Genomic DNA, 26,109 nt, shown 5'->3' with positions numbered 1-26,109 from the left:
AGTAATAATTTGTGACATTTTCATATAAATAAATGTGTTTTGCTAGTTTCTGTTTGATTGCTATAACACAATAGTGATTCAACCTATAAGCAGTTCATCAAATTTTTCCATTTGGTATTCTAAACACCCCGAGTTTGGTAGCTATCTCCTGGGAAAAGTCTTGTGTTGTGATGTGTTTTACATTTCTGTCTTTATGTTTACGTTTGTAATAAATAGAAGAGAGAAGATGGGTAGTTGAAAGAATGGAAACAAAACAGTAGTTGCCACCAATATCTCTGAAGTAGCGTCCAGTCTGATGGGTTAGAAAAAGTAAAACAGAGAGCAAGCTTTTCTGTCAGGTAACACTGATGTTCATCGTGTTTTTGAAGGTGTATTGTGTGCGGCACTTTTAGCTTCACTTCTTACTGTTTTCCTTCATTGTTGTTGCCATGACTACCTGCTCTGTGGCCACCAGCCTCACCTTGCTAGCCACAGCCCCGTTCGCCACTGGCCACACCCATACAACACGGCCACAGCAAATGCCCCAAAATGTCCGCAACATCATTGAAAAGCCAATGTCAGAAAAACAGGGGGATGTAGGCATGCACCTACAGGGTCACAGACAGATAATGTGTAATATACCCTACTGACTTGTTGGTATTTTATAGTGAAAAAAGTATACTGCAACATTAACCAGAAGCAAGTCTAGAGTGGAATGCGGTGTAGCAGGAAAGCCATGCCTCCTTTCCTTGAAACACAATACAAAGCCAATGAGAAACAGAGCTCAAAGAAGAAGGAGGGCGAAGGCCATGATATACAGAAAGCACACAATGTGCACTGGAATACATACATAATATTCAACATGTAGCTTAGCATCTTAACGCCTGGGAGCAAGTTTATAAAACAGGTCAAACACACGCTTAAGGCACAGTAACAATGGTAAAACCACAAAACAGTACTCAGAAAGAAATAACATAAGCATATTACAGGACAAATGCACTTGGGGGATGTTTGTGTGGGTTGTATAACTGGCTATTATTATTATTGTTATTATATATTATATATTTCATACCACTGCCAACCCACTCGTCTCATTTAGGGAGACACTATGAGATGGAGGTGAATGGGTATGTGTTTAAACACTGAATGACATTCTAATATAATAAAACAAAATGGATTACTCAGGAATAAAATTTTATACCATCGCCAACGCCTGCCAGATGAAAACCTTTGAAAGCCACCTTTTCTGAAAGTTACAAATTTATATTGTCATTGATAAATATGAGGTTTATATATAATACGACTTGCACAGGTGCCAGGGACATGATTTTTGGATCATGATATAAATAACCATGTAGATTTTCAGTACCACAGATGGTTCAATACTTTCTGGAAAGTTATTTAGTTACTAACAATCTCCTAACACATTTATACTATAGTCATAATAATAATATATAATGATCAGAGCTGTAGGAGCAAATACAAACTATAAAATGCAGTTGGTGTTCATCATGAAGGAAAAAATAGATAAATAGAAACAAAGTCAATTATATTTTCAGAAAAGCATTCATTTATGTTATTTTCTCCTTTCAGGTAGGTTATATCTTTCTATAACCTATATCTGATTGACACTATTTTTTTACTATAAATCCACCTTATAAAGATTAATGTCCTCCACTACATTCCTGACTATCATGCATGCAATTGTGATGTAGAACAGTACACATACTTTTATTTTTATGCTTACTTTTATTATTTTTATGACTCATAATGCACTTGAAAACTTCCCACAGGCTACTCCTAGGATCGCATTGTGGCAGATTGTAAAATAGATGAGTCAAAATGAATAAGTAAACCTTTACAATGGAATACCCATTCATTTTACAGTCAATGAGCCAAAATGAATGAATATGCCCTTACAATACAATGGCAAGAGAGCACTAAAATAGCATTTTCTCTCAAGTGTGTGTGTGAGTGTGTCTGGTTACAGCGGGTAAAACCTGACCATTGAGGATTACAGCAAGGGGGAGGAGACTGGTGCCAATCACACACACACACACACACACACACACACACACACACTATACACAGACACACGTGCACACATGCAGGAACACACTGCCGAACAGGTTAGATGAGTGCAGGTGAGAGAGGAGGAGGAGGAAGGGCTATGCTAATGTCAGCACACGAGGAAGGAAGCAAGCACACAGGTGGTTACAGGGCTAGACAGGCAGATAAACAGACAGCCAAAACACAAGCAGGCAGACAGGGAGGCATACAGGTAACCATGGAGGTGGGTAAACAGACAGACAATTAGACAGGCAGTCATACAAGTAACCAAGTACTTTGGTTTGTAGGCAGGTAAACAAGCAGGCCAGGTATACCTGTCCGATCCAGAAACAACGGCAGCAACACAATACAAGAGAATCTATTAGACCGGCCATTTATCCTCCTCTGTCCCCCTCCAGAGAGAGAGAGAAAGAGAGAGAGAGGGAGAGGGGACTGCTGATTGGGAGACACTCAGAGGCATCCAACCAGCCCGGCCTTGCAAGGTAAAGGTATAGATTCACTTTGCTTATCACCTGCCTCAAGCAGCAGAATTGCACAGCGGTCATGTGGGTTGTGTGTATGTTTGCATGTGCTTGACCACATGAGTTGAGGTACTGAGTTTGCTTTCTTGTATCAATCACTGGCTATGTTTCATAATCATAATAGTAAGTGCTGCTAGCCGCCGTTTTTTGTTGACATCAAAAAGTACCCATAATGCTGCGGGAGTCTGAGTTTGACAGACGATGAAAACCAAAAGTGAAAGCAGTAAGATGTTTCCATGCCACAGTAACTGTTTAATATGGGAGTAAACCAGGCATCTTAACCAGGTTTCTCCTAATCAGAGTATGAGTTTACCTGGTTATTCTAACCCAGTTATGATGTTCACATGCGTCAATCCAAGGGAATTGCTAGTGACTGTGTAGGTCTACTGGTTACCATGCGACACACCACACTAGGCCAGTCCTCTGATACTGTGTCATGTGTATGTTTCTCTAGAGGATTGTCCTCAGTGCTTGATAACATTCATTAAGAGAGGGAGAGACGGGGGTGAGAGAGAGGGAGAGAGCAGAGGGGAGCTGCAGTACAATGTTGCCTACCTGTTGTGGTTTTGTCTGACTGTGTCTTCTTAGTGTGTGTGTCAAGAGGAGTACACACACACACAACCAGTGAGTTAGTATCTAACAGGTGTTGTGGCTGCAGGCATCAGTTCAATATTCCTGTGTGTGTGTGTATGTGTGTGTGTGTGTGTGTGTGTGTGTGTGTGTATGAGAGGAGAGAGAGAGAGAGAGAGAGGGAGAGAGAGATTCTGAATTACACAAACATAAACTTTAAAAAAAAGAACGTGATGATGATGATGGAAATGGTAGTGATGATGACAATGATAATCTTATGATAATGATGAGTATGGTATAATGATGATGGTAGTGATGACAACAACATATTGCCGAAGTGCGGTTCCAGAGAATCTCAACATGGTCTAAATGCTGTTTGAGAGAATTTCATTAGTATTGGTTTCAGTGGAGACTTTTACTACCGTGTCACATGGTATAAATGCTGTTCCAGAGAATTTCATTAGTATTGGTTTCAATAGAGAATTTTAATGCCATATCACAGGGTCTCTAAATGGAGTAATGGAGAATTTCATTAGTATTGGTTTCAATATATGAACGCAATATAAGCAATAAACAGTAAGCAGTCTCTCAACTCCAAGTCCACCAAGCATGGCTGGTATTTTAACCAGCCCTGCTGGTTAAAGTAAAATAAGCAATAGCGTATCTAAACTTACAATTTAGCTGTCTCAGCAATATGGAATAGTTAATTTCTGTGCTGTTTTGACTGAGAACTGATTACTTTGCCGCTGACACATTGGCTGTATTGTGTGTTTTGATAATGTCAGCTTGTTAATTAGTTAGCTAAGAGCATCAGCTAGGCTAATCACTGCCTTGTCATCATATCTGATTTGCCCAGTAGCTAACATTGCATTGTCAGTAACTGGTAGTGGCTGGTGGTTGCATGACAGGTTACATGTTGATAACATGTTGATAATTACTGGTACATGTTGATAATTACTACTGCTAAATTAGCTTGCGGCTAGGTAGCCAGCCAACAAAATGAAGAAAAAACAAAAAACAGTGTTACAGTGCACCTGGGCTGACTTTTCTAAAGCTACACCTCAGTGTTTTGTAGTAGAGCTAGGCTAAAGGAGCTTGACTAAAGACAGTTTCCAACATAAACTTGGAAACAAATCTACCTTTTCACACCACTCACATATAATTTGAATTGAAATACACCCACACCACAACAATCTTTTTCTAGCCTGGTTGTTATAAATTTAGTCATTATTTGCCTACAGCCAATTCTCCAGCAAACTGCCATGATGGCGCCAGACATGGTTGCTAGGAGATTTGTGACGTTAACTAGAAGAAAGCCTAACAGCATGAGGGAGAGATGGACAGACACAAGAAAGTGGAAAGAGAGGGAGGGAGAGAAGAAGAGAAGAAGGGAGGGAAAAAGAAAGACAGAAAAGGAGACACTACCTTTATGGATTACTAATGGAGCCCTGCTCACCTCGTCAACACTTGTTAGATAGACGAAACACACTCTCCAGTTCTCTCCTGGACTGTAGAGGGTCAAAGACCTCAGCTCTATTAGTTTCTGACCACAAATTCATGGTAACAGAGTGCTCCGAGGCTTCCTCCTCCACCCGTACCAGTACAAATTCTGTTTCTTTGCGTGTGTGCATACATGCAAGTGCGCACAAGTCTACGTGTTGAGGACATAGGTGAGGCAATCTGCTGCCATCTTTGGCAGGAAGTCTTGCTCCGCAGGAGAGGCAGTGTGTGTGTGTGTGTGTGTGTATTTTATCATTGCGATATGGATTCAGACATAATCCTCCCCATCATGAACACCCAGGAAATCACTAAACACCATAGGACAGCTCGTCAGAGACTAGAATCAATACACAAATCCTGGGAACACATACAGTATGGGATTGGGTGGATGCTGTGTGACTGGGGACAGAAAAATGACATTTTAGACAGTAACAAAATATAGAATATGCTTTGCAATTTCATCACAAATCTCCTAGCAACCACGGAGGTCCATTGGAGAACTGGCTTTGGGGAAATAATGTCTAAATATATGACAACCAGGATGAAAAATAGAGATACCTGAAAAAGAATGTTGTGGTGTGGGTGTAATATCCATTCACTAATGTTATAAGTAAAAGTGAATAGTTTGATGTGGCTGTATTTAGCTCTTGCCCCTTTGGCCCAAAACATTGAGTTGTACCTTGAGAGGAGTCAGCTCAGTTAACCTGAACAAACAGTTGGTTTTTGGCTTTGTTAGCTAGCTAACTAGCTAGCTAACTTAGCTAACACCAAGATGCAGGATGCGTTAGCTAGTGCGTTAATCGTGTCAACAGATAGAAATTGGTGATTAACTAATCAGATGTTATAGTTAGCTAGCGAAAAACCTGACATTAAACACAAACTCAATTAGATATTCAGTGGCAAAATGTTCAGTTATCAGTCAGTCCTCTGGCGGCCATGTTGGCCAGGGTGCGTTAGCCTACTCTATATAACACAAAGCTGTCAGATGAAAAACTTGCAACTCCAATGTTTTTATTTACTCATTTCCCGAAAGGTAGGCTCCATTGAGATGAAACGTGACAAAATTCTGTTGTTGAAGCTATTTGAAAATAGCCTACATGCTTCTCCCTGTGGTATGGAGGTATCAGTTGGTATCAGTTGAGCTGGAGGGTGGTGTGTGTTTATAAATGTGCTTTCATGTAGGCCTAATTGTCACACATGTATTTTTCTTGTAACCTATTGTTTCCTATTTCATATCCTCTTTATATGTTAATATTCTTGTATTTATGCCTTCTTGCAAAGCACTTTGTAAACGCTCCTTTTTAGATTAGTGCCATATTATTATTATCATTATTATTAGAAATGTCAGCATGAATGCAATGAATTTCTGTCATGTTTCTTCACTGGACACGAATGTAATGTGGTAATTGCCTCCACATATAACTAATAATGGCTTGCTAGCATTGTTTTTCTCCCGCGCTCTTTGATTTCCTCGTCTCAACTGTTTTTTTCTTCCCTTTTCTAATACCATCTGACATTCCTTACCTGGGAGCACATGCAGTATCACCTGTCCTCTATTCGCCTTTTCTTCTGCAACACGATCTGATGTGTCTCTCAAACAACAAAAGGGAACAGAGAAAAAGCAAGGGAGGGTGGAGGGAAAGGAGGAGGGAGGGGAGGACGGAGAGGATGGGAGGCCGGTCTGCGGCCCGATATCTCAGACAGTCCAGGACTTTCTTTGTTATCTGCTCTCCGTGTGGGAGAAAAGCATCCCACCTTCTTTATTATCATCAGGCATTGATAAGGACGGCCCTGACTGCTCGTCCCTGCACAAAGGCAAGCCGATACCTCAAGGCCCTGCTTCTGTGTGTGTGTGTGTGTGTGTGTGTGTGTGTGTGTGTGCGCGTGTCCAAGGCCATGTCTTTAATCCAAAAACACCAGGGACATCTTTTCCTTTTATTCTTTTATGAGATAAAAGAATAATTCAAAGGAAAACAAGTGAATGTCTTTGTGTCTACAGTTTACGGTGAGGCACCACAGGTGATTTTGACTGGACTGGTCAATTTTGAGATGTTATTCTATTTTTAACTCTAAATAGTTACAAAATAGTACACCTAGCACAAAATTAGCTAACAAAATATCATATTCCCTGTATGCAAGCCCCCAAACTTTACATGCCACTTCTAAACTAAAATATTTGGACATTTATAGAGGCTTATTTTGCATTTTTTGTAGGTTTTTTTTTTTTTTCCCCAGTTCACCTGTGCTGCTTCACCTTAAATACAGCAAGGTATGGTAACTTCACCTGAGGCTCTTAATGTACCTTGACCTCCTTTTCTGATGGTTGTAATGTGATGTGTAATGTGTGTAATAATCACATTGCTGGCAAATACCATGGTGTTATAGGGCACATTCACTGGAAAACAAAGCTGCACTCAAAAAAAAAAATTTTTTTTCAAGAAAATATAATAATGTATACAAAAAAAAAAACAGAACCAGCAGAAATTTGCTGTTTATGTAACCAGATAACATACAGTTTAAACATCTTAGTTTGATGACACAATTGAAATGTATTGGCAGCATCTACAGTATTGTACAGTACAGTCAATTTCATAAATGATACGTCATTTAATGTCATTTCATAAATTACAGTACTTCATTTAAGTTAGAATAGACTTGTCATACAATTGAAATGCACATGCCTTACAAAATAGCCCACAGTATTTGTTGGAGTGTGACACATTCTAGGCATCTCTCACATAATAGAACTCCAGAAATTGTTGGAGAACTTTCTTCCTTGTGAGAACTATTGGGAGCATCTCAGTTTGAAACTGTCCCCAGAGTGATGTCAGTGGAGGACATTTGATCCTTTGTTGTGCTAATTAAAACTCAATGTAACACTGTAGATGGGGGGGGAAATAACAACAACACATGCATGGCCAAGATCCTCAGTGAGGGATGCCACTGGGAATATATAGTTTTCAAGTTACTAAGTTGTTTATTTTATGTACACAGAAGAGTGAATAAAGTTTTAAAGTGCAAGCAAATATCCAATTAACTGAAAGCTGAACATTTTGAGGCTGATGTGCTAGTTTTTATGTGTGGTATTGTTTTGGGGTGAAGCTGGACGCTGCTGAAAAAGATAAGTATGCAGCTGATTTTGACATTGTCAGCAAATAGAAATCCTTTCTATCTCTCTCATTAGCTCTTATTCTATTTCTTTTACTTGTACTTTGCTCTTACATGATTGTTCTATGGTCACATAAGTGCTGTAAGACCCTGACCTTTGACCTTGTTTCTATTGGCTGCTTGTAATGTTGGTGATATAGAAAATTAAGCTTATTCAACTGTTGGACTCATTGTACGTCTTTCTTTATGAGAAGCTAAATGCCTCGAATGTAAATCGGAAAAATTCAAGTTAAAAAAAGGCTGAATCGCAGATAAAAACTAGTGCAGGACACCAGCACTATTAAAGCCAGCTTTCTTTTTTTTAAGCTGGTTTAATTACAGCGTAATTAGACAGTAACAAACAGAGAATGGTCTAATTTATATTTCTTCAAACTAGCAGCAGCTCTTTTGTTCCCCAAGGTGACGAGTGTGAAGAAAAACAAACAAAAAGTATCTCCTCCTTTTATTCCTTTGTTTTTATCTTTGTTCATTATTAGACCGAGGCTTTGACATGTTCTCATCACATAATGGGTAAATTGACCAACGGGCCAATCTCCCAAAAACTTGGCGTATTCCTTTAAAAGGTGATTTGACAGATGATACTGAGTCAGCAAATCTTTATATGCACATTATTCTCAATACCCTCAATGGAAACTCTCCATTTCTCTTTCTTTCTCTCCCAAGTTTTTTTTTGTTGCCAGACGATTTCTTTCTCCCTCTTTGTTTTCCTCTTTTTGTCCGTCAGAAAAGTCTTCATCCAAATCTCTCTCTCTCTCTCTCTCTCTCTCTCTCTCTCTCTCTCTCTCTCTCTCTCTCTCCCTAACTAAAGAACAATAACAATGCCCAATACTGATCAATTCTGGAAAAGACTCCATTATTCTGGAGGATGTTTTTTTTTTTTGACATTCAGGAAGCCGATTTATTCATTTCGACCCAGCAGATGGAACCACACCTAGATTGTATTTTTTGCAAGTTTGCATGAAATTCGCTTGACAGTTGGATGGAAACATAACGTATGTGTCTCTCTCTTCCTGCCTCTGTCTGTAAATTGCTGCCCCAACACTGTGAGCAGCGGGTTAGATGGAGAAGGAAGCAAATGAGCTCTGAAATACCGACTCCTCGGTCAAACATACTTCGCTTGACCTTTAGTTAGCGGACAAATTGAGCTGAGGCCAGAGCACATTGCCGACTCTTGACTGAGCACTGCGAGTGTGTGTGTGTGTATGTGTATGTGCAAATGTGTTGGATGGAGGTGGGGCAGATGGGGCCCTGTGTGTGTGTTTGTTTGTTTTTGTTTTGTTTTGTTGTTTCGGGAGGGGCAGTGTGTGTGTGTGTGTGTGTGTGTGCACGAGTGTGTCTTGTGGGCATGCCGGCACCAAGCAGAATGAGTTGTTCATTTCATTATCTTGGAGCGACTTGCAGACGTTTGCAGTCAGCCAGTGACCTTTACTTCCCGATTTAGTGGTATGTGTGTGTGTGTGTGTGTTTGTGTGTGTGTTATTACCAGGATGAGCATGCAAAGGAATGAGTCAGAGAAGGATTCAAAGAGTCGAAGGGGGGGAAGCAGCACAGGGTGTTTGTGCAGCAGCATGTGTTGTTTCTGTGTAATTTTGCGGTTTTGTTTCTGAATGTATAATAGGGTGTGTATGTTTCTAATGTGCGAGTGTGTGTATATGATTCATGTGTGTGTTTGTGTGTTATGAGAGTATGCATTTGTATGGTGGGTTGCAGGTAATCCAGATCACTTAAGAGTCTCTGCCTCTTCAGATATCATGATGCCGGTCAGGATATAATAGTCTTGCTCTGAGAATTTTTCACATGAAATGGTGTAAAATCTTCTGACAATATTCTTAAAATCCTTCGATATATAGCTATACTCAGAAACAAATGTTACTCTCTTTTTTTTATTCTTTTTTGGGTCAATAATTGTTGCCTGTCATATACCATCAGTGAATCTTTTGTAAAACAATATGTTCTTAGTGAATGCATCATCTTATAAAAGATTATTATTACTCTTATTAAAGAAGTACTTCCCATAAATACGTTTGCATAGTTATGTACAAACAGAGACCCATACTAGTTCCCTGAGACTGGATGTAAAACCTCTTTTCAAACCTGAAATAGTTTGATATCAAAATAAATCTAGTTAGTTCCTTTTCACTTTTCAAGCTCTTTCAATGTTTTTTTTCTATTACTGCAAAAACCTCTGTTTCCAGTCTGATCTTTATTGTATCTTTCAACCCATTAATCTCAGGCTTTGCTTAGCTGGCTTATAGATATTAGTTTGTTCAATTATTAATGAAGTCAAGCCTAGAGAGTACTTATTAAGAACTTTAATCTAAGGTGGGTTTTCTTTTCTATCCTTCATTCCCGCGGAATCTGCTTGGCACACCAGTGTTCTGAGAGCGTTATAGGCGAACTTCCCCACTTAGATAAATTGTTCATTCTTAAGTCATTTACCGTGGAGTTCTCTGTATTCTGTAGACCATCGAGCAAGGATTTGTGCACAATTATATTCTGTGCCTCCACATCGGTTATGGAGAGGCATTGCGCTTGACTGGAAAAGCGTTCTTCTTGTGCCAAATTGCTCATCGTTTTTTTTTTGAGCGGTTCGAGTGTGCAGACAAGGAAGCAGGACGAACCTGCTGGATCCTGTCCCAAATAACCAATATAGTGAAAAAAAGTGAGTAACTCCTAAAGTGCTGGTGATAGCAGGAGCAAAAAGAATACTGGAAAGAGTCTTTAGGCTGACTTTTTTCATTGTAGATTTCTTATTTATTTTCGTGATAACAGGCAATGAGCAAACGCCACGTTTTGCACCTGCTTTTTGCTCATTATCGCAATAATGGAAATCAGGTGCGCCAAATATAATTAGTTTGCCATGTGACCTAAACACGGTCCAAATTAACATCAGTCAGGTGGGTTCACCCTGCACTAAATCCCTGAGTTAAGCACAGAAGCAACAAAACCAGCTCAGTCATGTTGCTGTTGCAGCATTGGGAACTGTCTAATGATGTATTTATGTTCAAATTGAGGGTAACGCTTTATTTTTTTTCCTAATAATTTCCTAGAAAGGAACTGTTAATTTCTTAGGAAGTTTCCTGGAAAGAACCATTACATTATGTACTAATAACAGGGAAAATAGAGAAAGAGTTGAATGGTAGTTGTAAGTTCCTCCAATTTCTTTTGGAGTTTCCAAGACAGAACCATGAAATTATGTAGCAGTTGTATAGAAAATTAGAAATTAGAGGAAGGAATTCAACAAATAACTATATTATGTACTTATATGAATAATGTCTTGGGTTACCAAATTGACCTCCTGCCTATTATTTTTCCAATAAATACTTTATAGTTTTGCAGTTCTTTCCAGGAAACTCTTGTAGAAATTGACAGTATCTTATCGACTCCTTACATTTTCTATATACATCATTTCATGGTTCTTTCCAGGAAACTTCCCAAGAAATTAACAGTTCCTTTCTAGGAAATTATTAGGAAATTGTGGACCCGGAAAATAACGTGTTAGCAAATTGAGCTGTACATTTACACTTACAGCTCCGTCTGCCATTGAGGATGTCTGCGTCTACGTTTCTCACATAGTAAAGCGCTCGCCGCAGACGAGGACATAATTAAGACACACTGCAGCAGGATAAGCTTGCATGACAAGATGTGACAAGTCAGTGTGACACGCACAAGCACACACATCCGTACATACAAACAAACACGCGTGTACCGATGCACTTACACTGATCAAAGACCCAATCGCGTCCATCTCCTCCCTCCCATGTGCCGCTTCTCCTCCCCAGTCAATTTGACAAATCCATTACGGATCCATTACGGAGACTTTATGAAAAGCAGCTATATTATTTTTCTCCCTGCGCTGAGAGGAGCATCATAAATAAATCCAGCGATGGTAATGACAGTCGTGAAGGGGATTGGAGCAGGATATTTGTGTGTGTGTGTGTGTAGGATGTTATATGTATACCCGTGTGTGTGTGGTCACAGCACTCATATGCCTTCTTAATTTGTCAGGCAGAACATTTTAAAGACATATAGTTTGGAAAGCTGAAACCTTTGAAGCTTTGAACCCATCTACCAAGGATACACAGTGTGAGTTAGTGAGTGAGTTAGTAGCTAGTTAGTAGGTAGTTCAACTGAATTCAAATTTGGATAGTGGTTTTACTGATAATGTACAGTATAATATATCCTATATGCTAGGACCCTCTTTATTTCTTTATTAAGTTTCCATCCAATAGAAAGTTGACATTCCTTCCCCTTTTTTCTGTGAAGAAGACAAATAGTTCAGTTTGGTTTTGGGGTGCAGATCCAGACAGAGTGTAAATATAGGAGTGATGGACATCCAACAGACATTGTGATGACGTCAGATAGGCTCACTTGGTTTGGACTCTAGTTTCTGGCAGGCAGCTCAGAAAACACAGTCAACTTTCCTTCACTTTATTTTAAATAAAATACGCTTTGCATACATTTTCTGCCTCAAGGCCAAAAGTTGCTTATTGTGCCTTTTTAAAGGAGTAAATAAAAATGAATAAAACAAATAAAAGGATGGAAAAATGCAGTTCCCTTCTTTTCATTTATAGACAAAAATAGTAGGTGGTTGCAGTAGAAAACTACATCTTAAAATGACAAAAACACTGTCTGCCTACTGTACTGCTCAGTTCAGTACGGACCAGTCTAGTTCAGTGAGACACTCTTTAACTCCGTTCAGCTTGATCCGCGGCAAGTAGAAATGCTCGGTGACAAACTGGGAATTGAGTCTGTGCGGTTCATGCAGGGCCTGTCTCACTGATAGACACCGACACACACACACACACACACACACACACACAAGTAAACTCATGCACGCACAGGCTGGCACCTGCCTGGGCTACATGCTGATAAAAAAAATGTGATCCCAGATGATAAGTGGCGTCCTGCTGGAGACCAGAACTGTACTGCCGAGTTAGCGAGCGCACACACACATACACACACTCACACACACACACGCACACACAGTAGCTCTCCCTTGAAAATGTGAGAAAATGTGAAAAAATGACACATCAGTAAGTGAATGAATAAATAATAGAGTCTGACAGGTAGAAAATTGAGATTTCTCTTAAAACGGGGGAGCGGGGCTCTAAAACCCGGCGATCTCACCTTCTCGCTGTTGAAAAGACCTGCCACAAACAGGAAGTGGGTATCAGACGAGCTGACAGCCTGTCACAGGACTCCGCTGAGCTACGCTTTACGAACAAAGAGGAAGGGCCTAAAGGTGCCTCTTCTTGGCACTTTACCTAAAGAGATGTTTTCATGTTTTGGAAGCTGCTCCCGTCTGACTCCCCACTTTTTTGCCCAGCAGGATGCCCAGATGGTTTATCGAGTTTTTTTTTTTTTTTTCACCCCATCTTGCCCCTTCAGCTCTGTCAAAATCCCTGCCTTCCACTCATATGCCACAAACTATTACAGTTCCTCCAAAATAATGTCAAATGTACATCTCCCCGAGGGGCCGGCTCTGCTCCTTTTACTCAACTTGACAAACACCTCCAGTCAGACGCTGTGGTACAGTAGGTTAGCGGTGATAGAGAACCAATCAACTGTGTACAAAGTGGAAAAGTGGAAAACTTCACAGTGATATGCAGCGCTGACATGGTTTGGTAGCTCTTTAAGGAGCTTCATTTTCACGGTTACAGTATGTTCTACAACTACAAATAGGCAGTATAAGAAAAGTCCAACGGTGTTTAGTAAAGCAGGTAGGATGCATATTGTACTATAAACACTGTTCTGTATTAATCAAAGAGTGGATATTTCATTGCATGTTGAAAAAATAAGACCTCTAATAACTGGATTTAAAGGTCCCATATTATGCTCTTTTTTAGCTGTTTAAAACATTTCTCAGTGGTCTTTAAAACAAGGTTATGAATTCTGTTGCAAAAAAACCACACAAATCCAGGCTCTGTGGAGCCTCTCCATCCTCTCAGTTTCTCCCCTCATTAACTATGCGCTGTTCTGAGTGGGCGGGGATGCTCTGATAATGAGGCGCTGCTCTGATTGGCCGCCTGATCGGCTGGGTGAGGGGGGAGGGTGCAGACGCGGAAAAACTCCAAAACAAACATGGCAGCTCCTTGTAGAAGAAAACTCTGTCACACAACATGTAAAACCGTACATGTTTGAGGCGGAATCTGTCAACCGAACAAGAGGAGGCAGTTGCTGAAGTTTTACAGACACGGTTACAGCAGGATGTCTCTGAACGGTAGGTTGAAATTTCAGTGTGTTGTTCGTACTTTCTCACCGTGCGTGTGTATGTGGTCTTTCTGGATAGCCATAGCGGACAAATTTATATCCCATAAAAAGGATATCTAACGTTACCTGCCGGAGTGTCTCGCACGGTAACTGTACCGTATGGTTTGTTTGATTCATTTTTAGCCTGACGTTCACCGGTGCCGGTGGTTTGAGGCCGTCTAGTAAGCTCGTCAACACAGTAGGTGTCGGTAGCTTTTAGCTGGCTGCTTGGATAGCTGCTGTAATGTTATTCCATGAAGTGTCTTACAATTGCCGTTGTACTGGCTAGCGATAGGAAACAAATCCACACCAGACATTATGTAGTTATTACGTTCAAATACATCAAATTGATGTGAAGACGCAAAAGAAGAACCCATCTTCAGGGGATACAAATATTGTCACGACACCGGCAAACATATGGTTATGTCCCATGCTATCTACCATTTGGACATATGACTGTCGTAATTTATGCCAGTGTTATTCAGCTACAGTTCAACAGTTTTAGAACTGTAGCTGAAATATTCAAAATTGCATCTCATGGAGGCCTGCTGGTCATTCCCCCTGTACATAACATCTTACCTCTTTTAGAGTTGACACCTTTATTGTTTGTCCTGTACATTAGTTTGTACAGTACTCACATCTACTCTAAATAGTCTGTGCTAAATAATAAACATATAATATAGATAAACGTAATTGTCAGTGTAATGTTCCTATAAAGCTTGCAAAATTCAATAAGTTACCCTTTCTCATTCCCTAGGTTACCAGAAGAATGAATCAGCTTCAGGATCCACCTACATGCATGTTGATCATCCTGGTCTGCAGCCTGTATGTTTGAATGTGTTCTCACTACAGAATGCAATGGACATTTATAAAACAGACTATGGGCCCTTACAGCTTGGAGGTATAGAGCAGTAAGTTTCTTTTATGCATTCTGTGCATGAATTGATTTGAACATGTGACTTTGGATAATACTTTACATGACAATAAATTTGAGTAAAATAACTGTGTTGTTCTACTTTATTACACATCCATGTAGAAAAAACTTTAGCACACCTAAAAGTCTTTTAGTGACGGGCATAGGACAAAAGTTACTGAATAAGTAATATAATCCCACACACTGTCTACACTTGCATGGTGCTTTATTACATTTCAGTCATTGAAATGTAATAAAGCACCATATAAGTGTAGACAGTGTGTGTGGGATTATATACGTTTTTCCCTTTACACACCCATGTAAATTAAATGTGAAACCAATAAGTAACCACAACACTGACTGTTCATACAGAATAAAATTATTTTATTTTAGAAAAGGAATAAAAAAGGCACATGTAGAAACATAACACTGCTTATGCAGGACCATAATGGGGTGCTGTTATGTTACAAAACCTAAATCTATGAGTGTACACAGGGGAGTGTTCCACTGTAGCAGTTACTGCAGTGTAGTAAAGTAGTGCAGGATCAATCACCAACATGATTTATAATTTGATGTTTGTAGTTATCTGTTATGTATTCATGGAAAACACCCACCTACAACCTGACCTGATGCCAGATAACCAAAACAACAAAAGAAGAAACTAAGTATTCAAATGAAATATATTGACAGTATGTGTACCTTCTTCTCAGTGTCTAGCCTACAGATCCTTTGTCAGCTAGTGCTGGGGCTTTCTAGGTCACAGGGTCAGAGTAGTGATACCAGTGTGTGGTGTTGTGCATATGCTGTGAGCTCCATGATGCTGCCAGCTGCGTCGGGTTCAGACTGCCTCTTGATTGAACCGAGACACAAAGCCGCAATGACGTCCTCCTTGGCTGGCCTGTCAGACTGGGCGCACAGGTCTTCTGGGATGGGGATCTTCAAAACCTCGCTCGCATAAGGTGCAGGGTCCTGGAAGACTTGATCAAAGATGAGGTCCATCAAGTCATCGACGTAATCTGTGGAGTAACAGAAACACAGAAGTCATCAGTTGTTCCATTACAAAAGAATATACATTGCATACTAGTGTGGCCTGACACTGGCAAGTAGCAAAATGTGCAATTTTGATTCATAAATAATTTTATACTATAGTTTAAACTTTGTTATAACATTTGTATATTTATTTAATGACTGTCTGAGATGTGCTGGCATCGTAGCAGGGAATAGCAATGTTTAATGCAACCAATTATCTCAAATATTTTTTAGGATATTGCATCATGAGTAATACCTACGCCTTACAATATACTGCAATCCAGTAACATTACCACAATCTACAGCCTCAATAATTACTATGTAGTTGATTCTCACACAGGCTCAAGAAAAATAGGACATTACAACCTCGAGAAAGGTAGCATTTATTGTAGTCTCGTTGTTCAGGTTTTCTAGTTATTTTTTGCCACAACCCCAGCTGATTACAAGACTAGACTTACCAGACTAGGTGCAAAGACAGAACGTGAAATATTACATCTCATCAGCCAGTAACTCTCTTCCATTCATTTGGCGTTAGAAGTGAAATGTTCGCGGTGACCAGAGTCCCCGATAAACAAAGTACTGTTTGAGTTTTGCCACGTTACAGGTGCGGCTGTCTAGTAAGGAGATGTGTCCGCAAAGTGAGCCAGAGGAGCTAACCTTAGCTAACCCTAACGCTATATTAGCACGCCGCTAACGGCACTAGCCCCTAACCTCGATCATAGTAGGTTTGCCCTTTCGGGACCTGGTTAACTAGGCGACTGTTAACTGTTGTCGTTGTGGCCAACAGGCTTCCTCGTATTCACAGGCCCGCATCAAACTCCGTCTCATGGACTGGAGCTAAATCGCTACCCGATGCTAATCGGACTGAAATACCATAAACTACCGTATCCATTTCTCCTTCTCAAGCTACGTTAGCGGACACATCTCTCCAGACAAGACAACTGATTTAGCAACAAAGCACCATAGACTGTATTAAAAAACAAACATGAAAACAATGTCGCAAACAAGCAAATGGAACATAACTTTACACACGTTAGCAAAGCGGGACATGTTGTCAAGCCCAGCTGACTGTACCCAAGTATACAATAAACTGTAAATATTATCACAAAGTGGCGACACTTACCGATTGCACTTTTGCTGTTGGGCCACATCCAGTTGGGATAAATCCATCTTTCAGGAGCAGTTTTGATGTAAATCCTGCTATGTATTGACACTCGTTTACGAAGCAGTCCGAGGTAAAGCGGTTAGCACAAACATGCAAATTTGGACTAAGTTTACTGTAGTCAGAACGTTATTGTAAAAACAATCTTTTTTATCTTCCGATGCTGGGAGGCAATGTAGAGCTTTGTGTTCAGCCTTGAAGCCAACAACGCAACATTTAGCATGTTTTGCTCTTGTTTTTGATATCTTCTAAGCTGTAGTAGCCAAGTAAAACAATGGCGGCCAACGGCGCACAGAGGAGCAGAGGGGAGTGGGAGTGGTTATCCACCTTGGAGGTCGGCGGATGCAAATTGCTCCCCTTGGGACGTCACAAGGGGAGTCAAATCAAAACGGCTTGTAGAAGCACATGTTTTCCCAGGAAGGAGGCTGGGGCAACAATGCAGAGGCATTCACTTCTCACATTCTATGGGTTGTTAGGTTGAAGGATGACTAAAGTGTATGGACAAGGAAAAACGTGTTTTTCATAATATGGGACCTTTAAGACTAATATTTTTAAGGCCTTACATTTAATTTAGAAAACAGTAAAAACCTATTTTAAGACTTTTTCCTAACTTTTTTTTTTACATATGGCAACCTCACAATTGCTACAGACAAACTACTAATAAGGCAAACTAGAGGGAAACTGGGCACTTGGTTTTCTTTCTGTAGTCAAATCCAACAACCGCAATAATATTCAATTAAGGTTTCTGTTTTTTTTTTCATCTCTCCATGGACCTTCATTAAATGTCTTTCTTAAGACCTTTGCTGATAAGGTTGTGACATTTCAGAGGAAGTAGTGTAGGCATGTATGCACCATCCATACTATATAATTACAGAAGACACTTAAATAAATCATACTGTACATTGTGAATGACTGTGTCAGACAGGGTTAGTAGAGTAGATATTTAAACTCTGGAGTTTTTGGTAACATTTTACTTTAGTACATTGTGATGCCATTACAAGTAAATTCCTTTTCTTACAATATAAACATCACACAAACATCAGAAAATTACATTCAATTTAACGTCATGTCAGTTGCTTATTTTTTGCACGTTGTGTTTATTACGCCATGCTCTGATTATAATAATTACCATGCAATCACAATGTGATTATTACGCTTTCCAATACTTTATAAGCACCACTTCAAGTAAATTATTACTGAGTCTTTCCCCATTGCTGATTATGATGGTTAAATGCATTTTTACAGTGTGCTAATGCTTAATAAAAGACACTTCAAGTCGAGTCACCACATTCTATTTTGTTTTCTATTTGTTTGATCATTTGGCTATTTTGGGAAAACCAGTTTGTATACATAACATATCATAAGTCTAGTGTATTCAGCTGTGTTTGTCCTCTCCTATTGAGCCCTTCAGGAACTCTCTTTCTCTTTTCATCCTCTTTCTTTCTCTTCTTTCAGTCTCTCTTTGTCCTGCTGAGGAGTTCATGAACTCTCAGGCCAGATTTATTAGGCTGTCGGTGGACTCAGCAGTACCTGCTCTGACTCTTAGGAGCTCATGGTGTGTGTGTGTGTATATGTACAGTATAATATTATGTGTGTGTACTGCCCACAGCTGGCCGCATGGTGTGTAATCAGTGCCTGTGCCTCAGTGTGGGAGTCACAGGTCAGGGATTGGAGCTTTAAGCTGCTCCGCTCTCCCACCAAGATGGCTCCACACACAACCAGTGGATTAAACCATAGTCCTCGCAAGGAGATGAACTCTGACCTTACACTCCATCATTGTTTCCCCTACCATTAAACTTGGTCTGCACTGTCTATTACATATACGCAGAGGGAGTGTGTACACCATTGTTTAACCACTGTTCAGGACAGTGGTTCTCAGCAGATTGTAGCTTCAGTTCTACAAACATTTTCTCAGAGGCAGAGCTGCTCTAGAGGCAGAAACAATCTCTTAAACCTTCATGGTGGAGCCAGTTTTTGGGTTAGGCTTGCTACTTGCTAACTAGCTACTTTTTCAGACTGTCGAGAACAATGCTAATGTGTTGTCAATGCACGTGCACTTACGCTACTTTCTGACTTTTTGAGTAACCAATAGCTACATTCCTTGGAAGAGTTGGCAGCACTGGTTAGACTGAAGCCCAGGGAAAAGGGCAAAAGGTAAGAGAGGAGGTAGCTAATATTATGAAGCCTAGCGCTCTGTTACTAACTGAAAAAATACAAGTTAGCCTAGCCGACCTCCCAAGTTGAAACCAGCCAAACTAACCACTACTAACTACTAACCTGTTAGCCTGCTGACCTACCAAGAGCATGAATGCCATGGTCATGAATGAATGATAAAAAATAAGTTATTTCCATATTTTTATCAGACTTCTTTCTTTGCCAGTTAGCTAACTTGTGCTCCAAAAAGCTGTGATTCTTTAGCTCTGCTCATTGAGGTTTAACTCAACCAATGAGATTATTTCTGCCATATTTGTGGAACTAAAACTCCAATCTGCTTTTTCTCAACCTTTTGTCAGTCTTGCCTCCCTTGTGGCATTTTGAGAATTCAAAAAGCAAAAGAGAGGCAACTTCAAATTGAGCCATTAATTTCAAGCCAGCGTGCTGCTATTTTAATTTACATTGACATTTCACATCTAGTGGTGTTGTTGGGCTGCGGCCAAATACAACAGATTTTTTTTTTTTTTTTAAATTAATTGGTTCTACTTGATTTTTTTCCTCCAATTAATCACACACACCCTACAGTGCCTCCACTAGGGGATACAACCCATGAGGAGACACTACAGGATTTTTTTAGGGTAATGTATGCCCTAAACAACAAAGTGAGAAATGGTCAAATTTAGTTTTTTTTTATGTTTTCTGGCATAATCATATTCTAACTTGGACACATTACACACAATGCAATGCACAATTTGTTTTGCACTGTTGCCCTGTGTCATTGCCTTCAAGTAGGTGCTCTTATTATCTTCCTCTTCTTTTAATAATACTAATACTAATAATAATAACAATAATATAATGCATCTCTATCTTGTACCATCATGGTCTTATTTTTTTCCTCGATCTCCATGGCAACGGATTGATTAATTAACAACTAGTTCTGGTGCTCAAAGTCCATCCTTGTCTGCTTCTAGCGGTGAGGAACATCTGTTCGACACACACACACATATATACACAGACACACAGGCACACATAAATGTGCGAATACACAACATCTGTTCGACACACATGCACACATATACACATACACAGATTTAGACACACACATACACGCACACACGTTGGGCCTTTGTCGGGGGTGAGACAGCTGCTGTTTGTTGTTCACAAATTATTGATAACGGTAAACAGAAAGTTGAGGGGAAAACAGGCATTTCTCATGTTGATGAAATTTTCACGACCTGTCAGCCCATTCAAACCAGCGCTTTGTTACCGAGCAGGATGGCACGACGACAAAGAGACGCATCTCCACCAGTCATCTCCCACCGAGAGAAGAGAGGCAAACAGAGAGAGGAAGGAGGGTAGTGACAGAAAAACTAGTGACAAAGAAAATACACAGTACAAATCAGTCCAACAGTCAGCCACATACGGGGACATACATTAGAGAATGCAATCACAAACAGTAAGGTTTGACTGATTTGGGTTTTTGAAAGACAATCCTAATATAAATATTTTTGCCTTGAAGCTGCCAATAGTCGATATGTTGTGCCAATATTCAGTGTCTTTAAATTTGAGCATTTCAAGCCAGTATTCAGTGTTTCCCCCAGTATTGTATTCTTGGAAAAGGGGCGGAAAAGCCTCTGAAACAGCATTTAGGCCATCATGGGGTGCTAACTCTCACTGAAATCTAGACTAATTCTTGTAGGGTTAGTAGCTATTAAAGGCAGGGTGACCCAACCCATGTATTCAACGGTAGGAGAAACTCTGGGATACATTACTGGCTTTAAATGAAGAATTGATTTACAGAAGGCATAGTGCCCCAGGGCTGATGTGGGGGGTTATCCCACTGGCCCAGAGTTTTGCTCTGGGCCTTGATATTACCCTAGCTTGACTGGGTCAGGTAGCCCGTGGGTAGCGGCAGAACCTCCTGATTGGCGAGGTTCTGCAGGGCTGGACATTCACGCTTGAAATGGGTGGCGGCCCGCTCACACACCTCCAGCAGCACAGCTTGGGTTTGAGCATTACCTGTCCCCATGGCTGGTGGGACTTGGGCAGAATGAATGGCGTCCTCCCTGCCCAAGTCATCCGACGCGATGGTCATGTGGTCATTCTTGGAGCCAGGTGTTTCTCCTTCCATTAAGGGGATGCCCGAGAGAGAATGGGGAAAGCCCAATAAGCCTTGTTCTGACTGGTCAGCCCAACTCAGGGTAGAGGAGCACTGTGGGGGCCGATGGTTTGTAGTGCTGTCGCCCTCTTTATCAGAGTCCTTGGGGAAGAGGTCATTGCTTTGGGTAGCAACCACTTTGAGCCTCTACCGACTGAGCTTCTTAGGCAATGTGAGACAGTGGTTGCAGTTCTCTGGAGTGTTGATGGCCTCCTGAAAATGTTTTAAGACCATGCACATGACGCAATAGGGGTGGGAGTCCTTGGCAGCAATGTCCTGGGTGAATTCGGGTTCAGTGGGCTTAGAGAGAGACCCATACAGCAGTCGGCATAGCTATAGGGGAGCTAGGCTAACCAGAGTGGAGAAGCTCGACAACAAGGCTCGCTATAGCAAGTAACTAGCTAGCAGGGTAGCCAAGAGACCGACACCAAAGAAAGCAGCGTGGGTGGCTAACAAGGTAGCGTGGGAGAAGAAGCAAATGTCAACTGAGGAGGAGTAGTGCTTTAGTATCCTAAATGCCCTCCAGGTGGGCAGGGCCTCCTTGGGCATAGGACGTACTACTGTCTGTCAAAGCCAGACTTTGTGCAATTAGATGCTTCTGCGGAGGTCCTGACCAGATGTCATTCCCCATAGGTGGATCTTGAATGCGAGATGATGAAAGAGAACCAATACATCGTTCTGACTCTAGCAAACATCATAGAAAATGTTAGCTCTATAATCATTAAGGGGGACAAGCAATTCTCATTTTAAAGTGCTTTGCAGTCTGTTTAATTTATATGTGTGTAGTAGCAGTCTTGCCAAGATCAGAGTTGAAAAATAACGAGTCCTGTGATCTGGTACCATGATTAGTGGATTTAAAAGACAGTAGAGATGTGAGGTACAGGGATAGCTTCAGGAGGGCTTATAGATAAATATAATGCAGTACATTTCCCTTCTCGTTGTTACAGAAGACCAGACAGCTTTTTTATTTCCAAACTTTCTTTATCCATGCTCTTTTCCTAGCAACACCCTTCTACACATTCATACCGGTCCACACATTCACACCTGGGAGCAGCCCAGTTCAACTGCAGTCTACTGTTGGCCACTGAAAGTTGCTCATAAGCACCTCAACAGTAGCTGTTAAAGGAAGTGTTACTCATTCACTTTCCCCACCCAAGTTTTCCAAGCCGGTCCTTCCGTGTCTTGTGATATAAATCACAATGCTCAGTCCGAAATGTATCTCTAATAAAACACAAGGCACTGTGGTAAACTGCATCCAGTGGTTTCAAAATAGAAGGGGCAGCATGTGAATACAAAACATGACAGATGTGACTGTAGACTTTACAAGAGTGTTATCTAAATGAAATTTGTCTAAAGAGGTGTTAGAGAAAGGAAGTGTTGCATTGAGAATAAGGGGAATACAATTATCCCTTATGGCATGCAAATGTATTTGGAAATTTCTTGGCAGGAAAATGGTTAAATCACCATCAATTAAAGATACTGGATTTTGGCAAAATATTGGTTATCTGCAGCTTCAGTCCAAAAATACCAGCATTGGCCTTCAAAAGCCCACATTGGTCGAACTGTAGTCTCAACAAGTTGTCTAATCAATGGCTTCTTGCAATTACATTTTGCAAGGAATTGTGCAAACTCTGACCTTGAAAGTCGTGACGATTATTGCTTTACAATGTGAATGCAGAACTGACAGTTGTGGTGTGAAAAGTAGGCTCAAGGGGGCCAACTTTTAGCATCAGGTCAAGGATAACCCTTTGCTGAGAATCTGACGTGTACAAAGCGCTTTGAAAAGCACTGTTGAGAATCTGAATTAACCTACAAACCAGAGAAAACCCTTTGAGGCCATGCCACACTACAAAAAATGTTTTCACATTTTTTTCTCTTCAGGGTTATTTACTGCTCTCTGCGATATCCTTCTGCTATTTCTGGCCTCTTTATTGACTCCTAGAGCCGCCTTTGTTATCTCCCCACTGTGCTGTCTGGAAGTGGCTGCCTTAAGTGTTCTTTAGTGCCACTCCTGTTGTGGAGCTTATTTCTGAAGTAACAAGGGATAGGCAGACTCTTGATGTGCTGAACTCTTCACCTATTTACAGAAATAAATCACCTAAGTGCATATGTGTCAGTGTGTTAATGTGTGTGTGCATATGTATTCTTTGATCTCTGTACACATACACACGTTCTGGGCATAAAGAAGCAAGGTGCATTTGGGAAATGAGGCCTTTTGGAGAGTATTTTAGGTTTTGTGAACAAGTTTAGAGCTAGAGTGAGTATTAGGATGACATTAAGATTAGGATGTCAAGAGTCAAAGTAATAATCTGTGGTATTTTCATAAAAGGAATGTCCGTTTTGCTGCAATCTTTCATCTATCAGTGATTGATATAACACAGCATGAGCAGTGATATGGCTGAACAGACAAAGAAAAGAGCGTCATCCAAGGAAATCCAAGGAAAAAGACGTCACAGTACTGGACACACTGTTTGATTGACAGGTGATCTCTGGGAAGTGCAGTGCAGAAACACCACAGCAATGAGTGCTGAGCAACAAAGATGGAGAGAAAATAGAGGATCTCAAAGATCATCACTTTGAAATTTGACATAATGACTATGGTTAGGAAATGAATCGATGGAGGGTCCTCACAACGTACATACGTATACAGCAAGCCATCATCTTTTTAAAAATAGTCATCAACTCTCATATTCAGTCTTAGCATCTTGCATTTCTTAGAACAACTGAAAAGCCATTGGTATGAGATATTTCCACTTGTTTCCAATGCAGTTTCGCTTATTCCAGGAAAGTCCAAGAAACAAGTGTCAACATCTGGAAAGAGGCAGAATACTAACTCAATTCTTGAAACAAGTTGGTTTGCATTGGAAACAAGTGCAATTACCTTGCTACCACTGGCAGATTCTTTCACTTGTTTTAATTACGACTTTAAGTATCGATACTAGCTTTAATGGCTTAGGGTGACTTAGGATGTCAAAGACCATGCGTGATGTTTCAGTGTGTTGAGGCAGTTTGATAGACGCGGTCCTAGACAGACCTGGAACCCTATTTGTCCAGTTGTACTTCCCAGTGCCAAGATCTCTCAGCACTCCTTTACCCCTTTCTCCCTCTACCTTTGTGTCTTCTCCCCGCTACTCCATCCTCTCCTTGGTCCCTCCCTTTCTCCTCCCCTCTCTTGCGGACACTGTGCGATTCTGTTAATAATTCAGCCAGGAGGATGGATTTTGTTCTTCATTTGCAGCGGGAAATGCCTTGCTCCACTGAACAATGCACTCACGCCCAGGCCCCCGACGTGTCTTCAGAGGCAGGAATAGGAAATGCCTGTTCCCCTTAGATGGCTGCTTTCAAACGCAGGGTGTCGGAAAAAAATGGGAAAAGAAAATGGATGAGAGACAGGAGCAGTGATTTTACGCTTTTTTTTCTCCTTTGCGTGCACTGCCTTTGCCTCACCAAAAAAAAAAAAAAAAGAATACTCTTAGAGGACATTTTTGCCGTACAGGTACAAACCACCGGAAGAACGCGGGCATTTTTAGAAACATCCCTTTTTTCCCTCTTTATATAAAACCGCCTCTGATAGATTTGTGGGTCATTTTCGCTCCATTTCCTCTCCCCATCTTTCTGTATTCCGGACTTTTTTTTTTTTTTTTTCCTGTTTCGTGACACATTTTCATGTGGTGACACATTAGTATCCATCAGTTTTGAAGGGCAGAGCGATAAGGGAGGCCCGTCGACTGCTATGTGTCATACGTTATAGCAGAGAACTCATTTCCTGTCTGAGTTTAACAATGTCTGTGTCCTCTGAGAGGTGAGACTATATGAGGGGACACATCGAGCGTTTCTAGGTGTTTGAGACACGGCGCGAGTGTGTATGTGTGTGTGTGTGTGTGTGTAAGTTGAAGCGCAATGATGAATAAGTCCAAATATGGCAAGAAGAAAACAGGCAAATGCATGTCCTCCAGTGTGACAGTCCATGTCATTCTGACTGTGTTTGTATATATATATATATATATATATATATATATATATATATATATGTGTGTGTGTGTGTGTGTGTGTGTGTGTTGCTGTTGTTTTTTTATTTTGTCTCCATCTTTGGTGCTAAGCACTCATTTTCATAGTTTTTATCATGAACAAGGAACATCCAACCATGCTAACCCATGAAAAACAACATAATATTTCCAAAGATACCTCTCCTTTAAGATGAAATCTGTTCATATGTATGATTTGTGAATGAGGCAGAATAAGAATGTATAAGAATCATCACTCTGATCGGAGGTTTCCCTCTATCCACTGCACATCTCCCCACCTATGGACTAGATGGAATTCTGCACTAAATCATATCTAACAACAAAAATCTTCTCATATACACAGATTCAGAAACTTACCAAATGGGGGTTAGTGGCCTAATGTGTATCTACTGTATTTTCCCTTTAATAATGTGTTGCTCCCTCTAATATCACTCTCTATTTTCCACTCTTATTAATTCTGTCACTACCCCCACCCCCTCCCCCCACTTTCTTTCTCTGTCGTCATCTCCCATTTGAAACGACGAGCCTTCCCTCCTCCTCTTCCTCCATCATCCCTCCTCCCAGACATGCATCTGCGTCTACATACGAAATGGAAAATGATTGACAGG

At 40.6% G+C, this 26,109-nt stretch overlaps 1 protein-coding gene across 1 annotated transcript in view; it reads left to right on the top strand.

Moving 5' to 3' along the window:
- Positions 1-2,341: 2,341 nt before the first annotated feature.
- Positions 2,342-26,109, top strand: part of naaladl2 (N-acetylated alpha-linked acidic dipeptidase like 2) — a 386,338-nt gene continuing 362,570 nt past the window's right edge. The window contains exon 1 of the mRNA XM_078285865.1: positions 2,342-2,531. The gene's annotated coding sequence lies outside the window, so the exon portion shown is untranslated. The remainder of the gene's footprint in view (positions 2,532-26,109) is intronic.

This window comes from Centroberyx gerrardi, chromosome 9 (genome assembly GCF_048128805.1).
Source record: "Centroberyx gerrardi isolate f3 chromosome 9, fCenGer3.hap1.cur.20231027, whole genome shotgun sequence".
NCBI lineage: Eukaryota > Metazoa > Chordata > Actinopteri > Beryciformes > Berycidae > Centroberyx > Centroberyx gerrardi.
The sequence above is the reverse complement of the archived record's forward strand: the minus strand, read 5'-3'. Positions and strand labels throughout refer to the sequence as shown.